Source organism: Podarcis raffonei, chromosome W (genome assembly GCF_027172205.1).
Source record: "Podarcis raffonei isolate rPodRaf1 chromosome W, rPodRaf1.pri, whole genome shotgun sequence".
NCBI lineage: Eukaryota > Metazoa > Chordata > Lepidosauria > Squamata > Lacertidae > Podarcis > Podarcis raffonei.
This window is the reverse complement of record NC_070620.1, coordinates 17,861,130-17,872,823: the sequence shown is the minus strand read 5'-3', so window position 1 is coordinate 17,872,823 and position 11,694 is coordinate 17,861,130. Positions and strand designations below refer to the sequence as shown.

The 11,694-nt window shown below is 46.6% G+C and overlaps 1 pseudogene; it reads left to right on the top strand.

The window, feature by feature from the left end:
* The first annotated feature begins 1,363 nt into the window (after positions 1 to 1,363).
* LOC128405983 (uncharacterized protein K02A2.6-like) lies at positions 1,364 to 8,336 on the top strand (annotated as a pseudogene).
* The last annotated feature ends 3,358 nt before the right edge of the window (positions 8,337 to 11,694 follow it).

Here is an 11,694-nt window from a genome sequence, read left to right as displayed (position 1 = left end):
TAGGATCCAAAAGGCAGCAGTCTGATTGGTCCTAGAACAATAGGATTCAGAATGCAGCAGTCTGATTGGTCCTAGAACAATGCAGCAGTATGATTGGTTGGCAGGAACTACCCAATCATGCTCCAGATAGAAGTGAATCCACAACCTGATTGGCTTACAGTAGAATTCCGGAATTAGCCAATCATGTGCAGCCCATTGTGTAAATAATGTATATAAAGCAGATACTTTGAGGGGACTTTCATTCATCCCTCCTCACCACTATGAGCTGAATAAAGAGCATGAAATCACTTTGCGACTCTGAGTATATTTCACTGGCGACGAGGGTGGGATCCCGCTGAGCTGACTGCCACACACAGCACCGCAGCACCGCCACCTGCCGCACCGCTGCCTCGCACCGTGTATCCATGCTTCAGCTCCAGGACACAAGGAACTCAGAATGGCAACCGACAACAGCTTCTCGCCATTCAACCCAGCATCGGGAGACTGGGAAGCGTACGCCTCCCGTTTCACCTTCCTCCTAGAAGCCAAAGGGGTCACCGACGAAGAAGACGCCAAGAAGAGGGCGATATTCTTCAGCGTCTGCGGAGAGGAGACGTTTGAAATCGCCCGGGCTCTCCTTGCGCCTGAAGACGTCGCTACTGTTCCATACAAAACAATAATGGAACAACTGAAGGGGCACTTTTCGCCACAGCCCTCAGTGGTGGCTCGTCGAAATGCCTTCTACGCAAAGCGACAAGCCCCTGGGGAAACCATAACTGGGTTTGTGACCTCTCTCCGCCAAGCCGCCCGGTTCTGCAACTTCTCAGAGCTGGAGAACATGCTTCGTGACCGCCTCGTCGGTGGCCTGAAGGATGAGAAGCTGCAATGACGCCTCTACGATAAGAAGGACCTAACGTTCCAGGTCGCTCTGGAGGAGGCCCTGGCAACGGAAGCTGCCGAGAGGTCGACGCAAGAGGCACGGCCGAGCCAGCCGTCCCAACCGAGGGTCCACCACGAAGACCTCACCGACGACTCAGGATCCAACAGGGAGGAGGTGCACCGAGTACAGCAGCGCACTCAAGCAGCCCACACACCACAGCTGCCTCGACGAGAAGGAGGGAACTGCGCAAGCTGTGGAGAAAGTCACGAGAGGAGGACCTGCCGTTTCCGCAACGCAGAGTGCAGGCAGTGCAGAAAATCGGGACACATCACCTGGGTGTGTCGGGCTCAGCCCACCCGACGCCAGGCATCAGATGACCAATCCAAGAGCCCCAGGTTCCGGGGCCCAACGCACCAAGGCAACTCGACAGAGTCCACGGACTTCCAGGTATACCAGTTGCCCCACCCCAACGTAGAGAAAATTTATGTTGACGTACAGATAGAGGGGGCCCCATGCCGCATGGAGCTTGACACGGGTTCAACTCTATCCATAATCTCGGCAAGGACCTTAAGGAAACTGTGTCCTACTGGGGGTCCCAAACTCAGGCCGGCCCCATTCACCCTCTGGGACTTCCAGAAACGTAAGGTCCCCACAATGGGGGTGGGGACCTTCAGGGTGCAATACCGAGGGCGGACGCGGCAACTGGACTTGCTGGTGGTCAAGGGCCCCTACATTAGCTTACTGGGATTGGGATGGTTTGGACCACTGGGGCTAGCCGTCACTGGGGTGAACCACACTAGCTTACAAGTGGACGTGGACGCCATATGCAAGGAATTTCCAGGGGTTTTCGATGGGAAATTGGGACAGTATACAGGCCCCCCCCATTGCTCTACAGCTTGACCCCGCAGTACGACCGGTCAGGCTCAAGGCCCGCCGGGTCCCATTCGCCCTGAAACCCCGTATAGACGAGGAATTGGACCGGCTCGTGGAGCAAGGAGTGCTGGAGCCAGTGCCTAATGCCCCCTGGGAAACCCCAATCGTCACACCCGTCAAGCCTAATGGTTCGGTCCGCATCTGCGCAGACTACAAATGTACCATAAACAAGGCCCTCACGGCCCATGCATACCCAGTGCCAGTGGTCAGCCATGTTCTTGCCACCCTGGCTGGGTCGAAAATTTTTGGCAAGCTGGACTTGGCCCAAGCATATCAACAGCTGCCAGTAGATGAGGCCACAGCAGAGGCACAGACGATTGTGACGCACAGAGGAGCGTTCAGGGTAAAGCGGCTGCAATTCGGTGTCAGCGTGGCACCAGGCATATTCCAGAATTTAATGGACTCGCTCCTTAAAGGGATTCCTGGCGTCACCCCCTTCTTTGATGATGTGTTGATTGCCGGGCCCACACCAGAGGAGTTTGAGGACCGCCTCCGCACCGTTCTGCACCGTTTCCAGACGGCAGGTCTCAAGGTGAAGCGGGAAAAATGTCTACTAGGAGTGCCTCAGGTGGACTTTCTGGGATTTATGGTGGACGCAGAAGGGGTCCACCCGACTGAGGACAAGGTACGGGCCATTTGTGATGCCCCAGCGCCCAAGAACAAGACTGAACTTCAGGCCTTCTTGGGACTATTGAACTTTTACCATTCCTTCCTTCCCCACAAGGCGGTGGTAGCGGAGCCCCTACACAGACTCCTGGACAAGCGGGCCCCTTGGGTGTGGGGCCAGCGCCAGGAGGCCGCATTCCAGGCAGTCAAGGACTTGCTTGTCTCAAACTTGGTCTTGGCACACTTCGACGAGAGGCTGCCGGTGGTGCTAGCATGCGACGCCTCACCCTATGGAATTGGCGCTGTCCTGGGACACCAACTCCCGGATGGAAGAGAGGTACCAGTGGCATACTTTTCCCAGACACTCAACGCAACCGAGCGGAACTACTCGCAAATCGACAAGGAGGGTCTGGCAATCGTGAAGGGAGTAAAAAAATTCCATGATTTCTTGTACGGGCGGCCCTTCACCGTGGTGACTGACCACAAGCCGTTGTTTGGCTTGTTTGCCCCTGGAGAGCAGACCCCCCAAGTGCTGTCTCCTCGCGTCCTCAGGTGGTCAATTTTCCTTGCCAGCTACCAGTATGCACTGATTCACCGTCCGGGGAAGGCGATGGGCCATGCGGACGCCCTCAGCAGGCTACCACTACCGGAAACAGGCCCTGACCCAGCACCTGCACAAGAGGTTATGAGCCTGGAACTGCTTCCCGACCGCCCCATTCAGGCACAAGAAGTTGCACACCATTCCAAGAAAGATAGGGTCATCTCCCAGGTCCTGGACTGGGTGTGGAGGGGATGGCCCAGCAGCAGCCCCGGGCCAGAATTCACCGGCTACACAACCCGCAAACATGAACTGTCGGCCCACAAGGGGTGCCTGTTATGGGGAAGCAGGGTCGTTGTTCCCCAGCCCCTCCGCAAAAGGGTCCTCACAGCCCTACACGAGACACACCCAGGGGTAGTAAGAATGAAGGCCCTTGCCAGGAGTTATGTGTGGTGGCCGGGGATCGACGGAGAGATAGAGGCCTGGGTCAAACACTGCCAGGCCTGCCAAGAATCCCGCCCCGATCCCCCAAGGGCCCCAGTCCAGTCCCGGGAGTCCGCCCGAGCACCATGGTCACGCCTGCATGTGGACTTCGCTGGCCCCTTTCAGGGGAAAACATTCTTCATAGTGGTGGACTCCTACACCAAATGGCTGGAAGTCGCACTGGTACCGTCCACTTCTACATCCGCAGCCATCCGGGTACTACGCAGGCTGTTTGCAACCCACAGGCTCCCTAACACTCTCGTCTCAGACAACAGGACTGCATTTACGTCAAGAGAATTCCAAACCTTCACAGCGCAGAACGCCATCCGCCACATCCGTTCGGCGCCATTCCACCCTGCCACCAATGGCCAAGCAGAACGCATGGTGCGGACCACCAAGGACACCCTTTGCCGCATGACGCAAGGGGATTGGGAGTACCGCCTTGCCACATTCCTTCTAGCACAGCACAGCACCCCCAGCTCAACGACTGGCCGGAGCCCCGCTGAACTACTAATGGGTCGGCACCTTGCAATCAGATTGGACCGCCTTCACCCCGATAGAGCTCAGGATGAGGTAGTGGTGGGGGAAGGCAAGAACCCCCGGACCTTCGAGGCTCAGGACCCAGTGTACGCAAAGAATTTTGGGGCAGGCACAGCATGGGTACCCGCCACAGTCACCAGGGTCACTGGCCCCGTGTCGTATGAGGTGCTAACGGATGGGGGGCAATGCTGGCGCCGCCACTGCGACCAGATACGGCGACGATTCCTGGGAGAAAACCAGGAGGAGGAAAGGGCAGAGGAGTCCCAAGGGAACAGAGGGGCAGTGAGGCCCATAGAGCACGAGGGGCCAGCAGGAGAGCAGAATCAGTAAATACAGAGAGGACCTGCGAGGCAGAAAGGACATCGGAACCAGAACCACGACTGAGCGAGCCGGTTGCGCCAGACCAAACAGCCCCATCACAGCCAGCATCCTTGGAACACGAGCCAGAACCTGAACCCCGGACCAGGGAACACCCCAGGCCGCAACGCACACGTAGGCCGCCGGCGTACCTCGAGGACTATGAATGCGACCTCCCGGGGAGGACTGGAACTTAGAGGGGAGGGGTGTTATGTACTGAGTTGAATAGGATCCAAACTGCAGCAGTCTGATTGGTCCTAGAACAATAGGATCCAAAAGGCAGCAGTCTGATTGGTCCTAGAACAATAGGATTCAGAATGCAGCAGTCTGATTGGTCCTAGAACAATGCAGCAGTATGATTGGTTGGCAGGAACTACCCAATCATGCTCCAGATAGAAGTGAATCCACAACCTGATTGGCTTACAGTAGAATTCCGGAATTAGCCAATCATGTGCAGCCCATTGTGTAAATAATGTATATAAAGCAGATACTTTGAGGGGACTTTCATTCATCCCTCCTCACCACTATGAGCTGAATAAAGAGCATGAAATCACTTTGCGACTCTGAGTATATTTCACATTGTAAAGCAAATAAGGAGGCAGTGAAACAGGCAATTAAAACTTTACAAATTCAATATTCAATTATAGTCAATGAGGAAATTAGCTGGAAAATAAAAAGAATGAAACAAAAATATTTGAAGCATGCAAACAAACCAGGAAAACTGCTAGCTTGGCAGTTTAAAAAAAGTGAACAAAGGAACTCCATAAATAAAATCAATTTAAATGGAAAGATCACAGATAAGTTGAAGGAAATAAGAGTAGGAATTGTAAAATACTTTTCAGATTTGTATAGGAAAGGGAAGGAAAAAATGTTCAAGATAGAAGAGTATATCAGAAGTAGTAATGTACCACAAATAAAAGAAGAACAAATGAAGAGTTTAAACACCCAAATAACAGTGTAAGAACTGCTAGAGGTAATAAAATGGTCAAAAAATGGCAAGTCACCAGGCCCGGGTGGACTTAGGGTAAAATATTATTAAAAACTAAGTGAGCAATTAGTGAACCCATTGAAAGATGTCATGAATGAGATACTGAATACAGGTGAAATCCCAGAAACATGGAAAGAGGCCTATATTACAGTAATTCCAAAACAAGACTCGGATCCGCTGCAAATTTTGGATTTAGAAGGTTTTAATAATGTTTTTGGGTGGCATGCATATTTGTGGTATGACAAGGTTAAAGCACACAAAGCATTTAAAAACCATATTGTCAGGAAAGCATTGTTTAATGTCTGGACAAGGTATAAAGACTTATTTGAGAACAAAACCCCAAGGTGGTTGTCACCGATGGAAGCAAAGGCTCAGAAAAAGCTCAATATGGAGGCCAAGTGGCCGAAATATTGGGAAATTTTGGAGCAAGAAGGAGACAAATTGAAACTGCAGAGCTTTGAGAAATTAAAAGACAAAGTGCGAGACTGGCTTCATTATTATCAAATAAGAGAGGCTTATAATTTGGACAAAAAAATTGGCTTCCAGGTGGAAAAATCAAAATTGGAAACAGAACTGTTAGATCCCAAAACTAAGATACTTTCAAGAATGTATAACTTGCTGTTAAAATGGAACACTCAGGATGAAACGGTGAAATCTGCTATGATTAAATGGGCACAAGATGTTGGACATAACATTATGTTTGCTGACTGGGAACAGTTGTGGACCACAGGTATGAAATTTACGGCATGTAATGCCTTAAGAGAGAATATTATGAAAATGATTTATAGGTGGTACATGACACCAGTCAAGCTTGCAAAAATCTACCATTTGCCCGATAATAAATGTTGGAAATGTAAAGAAATTGAAGGTACATTCTTTCACCTTTGGTGGACGTGCCCAAAGATTAAGGCTTTCTGGGAGATGATCTATAATGAAATGAAAAAGGTATTTAAATATACCTTCCGGAAGAAACCAGAGGCCTTCCTCTTGGGCATAGTCGGCCAATTGGTGTCAAAGAAGGATAGAACTTTTTTTATGTATGCAACAACAGCAGCAAGAATACTGATTGCAAAGTATTGGAAGACACAAGATTTACCCACACTGGAAGAGTGGCAGATGAAGGAGATAGACTATATGGAATTGGCAGAAATGACTGGCAGAATCCGAGACCAGGGAGAAGAGTCGGTGGAAGAAGATTGGAAGAAATTTAAAGACTACTTGCAGAAATACTGTAAAATTAATGAATGTTAAAATGATGTTGGATTGAAAATAAGTGGTATTGGTTATAAGATTAATAAGAATATGCAAATACGGATGGATAACGGATGAAAATATACAGTTATAATAGTCTAAGATATAGAGTTAAGATAAATGGAAGAGGGTAAGGATTTGCTGAAATGTTTTTGTAAATGGGAATACAAAAAGGGGAGGTGTGAGGAGGTCAAGGAAACAAGTAAATGAGCCCAAAGATATTGAAAAATGGATATATTTTCTTTTTTAAATTTCTTCTTTTTAGCTACGTGTCTTTTGTATTTTGTATCTTTTTTATTCTTTTTTTCTATGTGTGTTTTTTAGTTTGTTAATCTTTGTTATAATTTAGTTTTTTAGTTTGTTAATCTTTGTTATAATTTTCTCAATTCTGTAAACCTATGTTTTCTTTTTGTAAAACCTGAATAAATATATATTTTTTAAAAAAATTATAGGCCCATCTCCTTGTTAAACAATGGTTACAAACTGTTTGCAAACATATTAGCAAACAGACTGAAAAGAATACTAAATGAGTATATACATCAAGATCAGGCAGGGTTTCTCCCAGGCAGACAAATGAAGGAGAATATAAGGAATATTCTAAATGTGATAGAATAACTGGAGGTCAAAAATGAAAAGAAAGCAGCAATGATGTTTATAGATGCTGAAAAAGCTTTTGACAACCTCTCTTGGAAATTCATGACAAGGCTACTTAAAAAAATAAAATGTGGTCCCAAATTTTTAAAAGGAATATCAGCAATTTATTCAGAGCAAAAAGCAAAATTAATCATAAACCAGGTGATAATGGATGAATGTAAGATGCAAAAAGGAACAAGACAAAGATGTCCATTATCACCATTGTTGTTCATCCTGGTACTGGAAGTATTTGCCAGAAATATAAGAGCAGACAAAGAGATAACTGGGGTAAAAACTGGGAAAAGTGAGTTTAAATTAAAAGCATATGCTGATGATTTTGTGATAACTGTGAAAGGCCCAAAAAATTCACTTCCTAAAGTTATAGAACAGATTCAGAAATTTGGGGAGGTGGCAGGATTTAAATTAAACAGGAACAAAACAAAACTATTAGTTAAAAATTTGAAGGAAGAAGAAAAAAAGGAATTGGAGCAAAATATTGAGATAGAAGTCCATAAAAAGATTACCGTAAGTGGTCCAAGATGGCGACGAAGGCAGTAGCCTAGTTAACTTTGTCCGCTTTTAGATTAAGTTTTAAGTAGTTTTAAGTAGTTTTTTTTTAACCCCCTCTGGGCTTTTTATTGTTTTATTGTTTTAGATTAAGCTTCAAGCAGTTTTAAGTAGTTTTTTAAACCCCTCTGGGCTTTTATTACTTTATTGTTTTACCACCTGATTCGAGCTTCAGCCTTGCTGCCTTGCCGCACCCCCCGCTGTGCATTTGGTGCTGTGGAGCTGAGTAATCCCCTGAAACGAGTGAGTGGGGAAGGGAAGAGGTCTGGCCTGACTCCCCTGCCGTGAAGGGATCCCCCGTTACTGGAAAGGAAAAAACTCAAGGTGGGTGATCGGAAACACCGAAAAAGGGTTGAAGCAAGTCCCCTTCGAGTCCCGCCTGTGTGAGTAAGACCGTCTTCAGCAAAGCAGGCTGATAAAGAGGCTCGGCTTGGAAAATAATTACCATCCTTCACCTCATATCAATTAACCCCCAGCTTCTATCAGCTTTTATCAGCAAAAGGACACTGGGAGCTGACGGAAGAGCTCTCAAACCTTCCTCCCTTCCTCCCTTTTCCAGCTCCACCAAAGAAACATATTGAGAATCAGTGCTTGCTGATGAGCTAAGCAGGAGAAAGCTGCAGATACACCCACATTCATCCATCGGTCCTGCAAACTAGGTAGAAACACTTGGGGACAACTGGCTTTCTAATTGGAAGACAACTACCCAACATGGTCCTCACCAGGAAGATATGTAAGGAGTTGGGTATCTTGCCAGATACGCCACTTAGCCCCCCGGGACCCGGAAAGAGACAAAGTAAAATTATAAATTATTTCCCTAAGAGGGAGGAATGCATGAGCGAACAAATTGAACTAATTATTGACGAAGTCACTCCTCTCCCCCTTACTTATCTTGAACGGTCACATTACTTCAAAGAGCTTCAACAAAACTCTGGAAATACAAATTCCCCAAGAAGCTTGGCGCAAGAGCTAGTCCTAGCGGAGAAACTTGAGGAAAATATTTCTGTCACCTATAATCAGCGGCCCCTGGCAGAATTAACAACATGCCACCAAGACCAGGCGCCCACTTCTAAATATACTCAAACTGAACCGAGTGATGGCCATTTTCAGGCCCACCTCCAAGATATAAATACAGACCTTTCCAACATAAAAAATTACTTGACAATAACAAATGGGTTATTGCTGACCCTTGTGGAAAATTTCATTCCCCGACCAAAAGAGTCAACAACAACTGATGCACCCCAAGTGCATAAACCAGATGAACTTGTGCATAACCCAGATGAACCTGTGAAGATGAGACAAGCAGTAACAACCAAGAAATTGCCAAAAAATAGACCAAAAGCCAGGGAAAAGAAAACTAAGAACATTAAAACAACAAGGAAAATAAAGATAAGCCGACATAAACAATGGCAGAAATTATTTAATCTACTCCCATCGGACTCAAATAAATCTGCTGCACGAGATAAAAAAGAGAAAGGCAGGAAGGGGAAAAAGAAGTCATTGCCACAGCTAATGGCTAAGGTGGCATCTCCGAACCATAGTTCAGAACTAAATGGGAGGATGGAAGCAACGTCCCAGAGCTCTGGTAACAGTTCACTCAGTGAGCTAGAATCTGGGGGAGAAGTGGTGCCTAACAATGAAGGCAGCAAACCGCTTAGCAAACCGGGAAATGGGGTCGATGCAATGCCCAATCGCGATGACAACATTATACAAGATGGGCAAGCCTTTACTCACGCAAGATGTTGGAACTTGATTTTAAATCCCCAAAAATTGGTATTTACAAACTTCCCAAAATCAAAGGGCTTCCTCTCAGGGAAAGATCGAAGAATGAGCTCCTTGAACATTCTGAATGATATATTGCCAGGAGCAGTAAAGCCATATGACATTACTTCTGTAGAGTATTTGCATCACGATGGTTGTTCAATGAGAGCAATGATCACATTTAGAGACCAGAACCTGGCCAAGTTTATCTACAGATCAAGATATACATTCTTAAAGGCCCAGATAAAAATTCTCAGATTTTTTGAAAACAAGGCTCCACCGAATCCCCTTCTGGAAGCTAAGCATGCAAACCCTAGTAAGGAGAAACAACCTCCCAGAACCTGGCCTGGTCTCCAGAAACAAGAGCCTCAAAAACCAAAAAGGAAAGATGCTCACCTGCAAGACCTGCAATTTCAAGAGAATGAAGATGAGGACCTTTTTTCCGTGGAAGAAAATACCTTAATTAGGCAATTTTGCCATTTTCCATCTCCAATACAAACTGAAATATTAGAAAGACTCGATTTGTTAAGAGTTAAGCTGGCTGGGAGAGATATAAATAAGGAAATTAATGTGGATGCCCACAATAAGGACCAGACTTCCTATAATTCGAACCCTATACAAGAACAAAACCCAGCGGCCTGTCGGCCACGTTACTTTCAGACAATGGATGAGATTAACCTACCTCCAATCAAGGAAGCCCAGCACACTGAAGAGAACACTACACCACCTCCAACAAGGAGAACCATCCCTAAGGTGAACTCACCAGGCTCTTGGGACAAGCTGAGATACCTAGACGAGGCAGAATTAGGCCATAATCAGGTACCGGAAGAATACCTACGGAAAGAGATAACACACTTCAAAGGCCCGGTGACCACTAATGTCAGTATTCAACACTTAACAGCCGAAACTATAGAACACTTGGCTAGTTTGCCATGTACGGAGAGCAATGGGCCGGCTCATAAAAGAGTAATCCCTAAAAGCACCTTGGGAAATAATTGACAAAGATCAGACCAGAGGCAAACACCAGCTGGCTCCCTATCTCCGCGGAAATTCGACATCATTAGGTACAAACAGACTCAATCTTCACTCACAAATCAAGCAAAAGCAGTTCTTTCCTTGAAAGACGCATCCAATCCATCCCAGAGCCTTAAAATTGTCTCCTGGAATGTTAACGGCTGGGCGACAAAGCAAATGGATCCTGAGGCAATAAACTTCATCTCTTCTTTTGACATTGTGTGCCTTCAAGAGACCTGGTCCCAACAAAGTATCGCTCTCCCTAATTATTGCTCCTTTAACTCCTGTGCTCGTAAACTAACCAACAGGGGTCGCCCCCAAGTTGGCCTCGCCTGTCTTATTTCAACCAACTTATCCCTCACTATTTGCGAGGAAATTAAATCTTCCCCTTACTTTCTCACTATAAAGATCCATCTTCCAAAGACCAAAAGCCCATGGTTGATAACTACAGTATATCTGCCCCCAGTAATCAATGATTTCGACCGCAATGAAAGGTGGTCTGAACTTTCGTCTTGGCTCCATGATCTTCAAACAACTAACCCAGGACTCCCCCAAATCCTCTTAGGCGACTTTAATGCAAGAATAGGTCCCAACGACGATGATATATTATCTCTCGCAGCACTCTTGGACAATCCCCTGCAGCCCCCCTGGGGAAACAGATGCTCTCTTGATCCTATAACAAATGCGTCGGGGAGGCTGATGGCCCAATTGGCCATGGAAAACGATCTTTGCATCGCGAATGGTAACATCACTCCCTTGTCCTCGCAGCAGTTAACGTGCATCACTTCCCGGGGAGCCAGTGTTGTCGACTACATTTTATTGACGCCGGAGCTGTTCTCAATTTCTACAAAAATGGAAGTGGCTGAATATTTTGGTGGTGACCACCTTCCATTGACTCTATTGTTAAACCTAATAGAGCCATTTTCAGCCCCCTCAAACTATAGTTCCACGGCACAAAGCCACCCTGTATACAAAACAAAGAAATGGACGAGCCTCAGTTCCTCTCTTGCCCTGGACATACAAAAATCATTTGACATGTCTGTAGTTCCTTCTGACCCAATTCTGCCCGCTGACCAATATTGGAAATTAATTGATGCTTTCTCAACAACTTACACAACCACCACCTCGCCTATCCACCAACGCCTCTTCTCTGAATCACCTTGG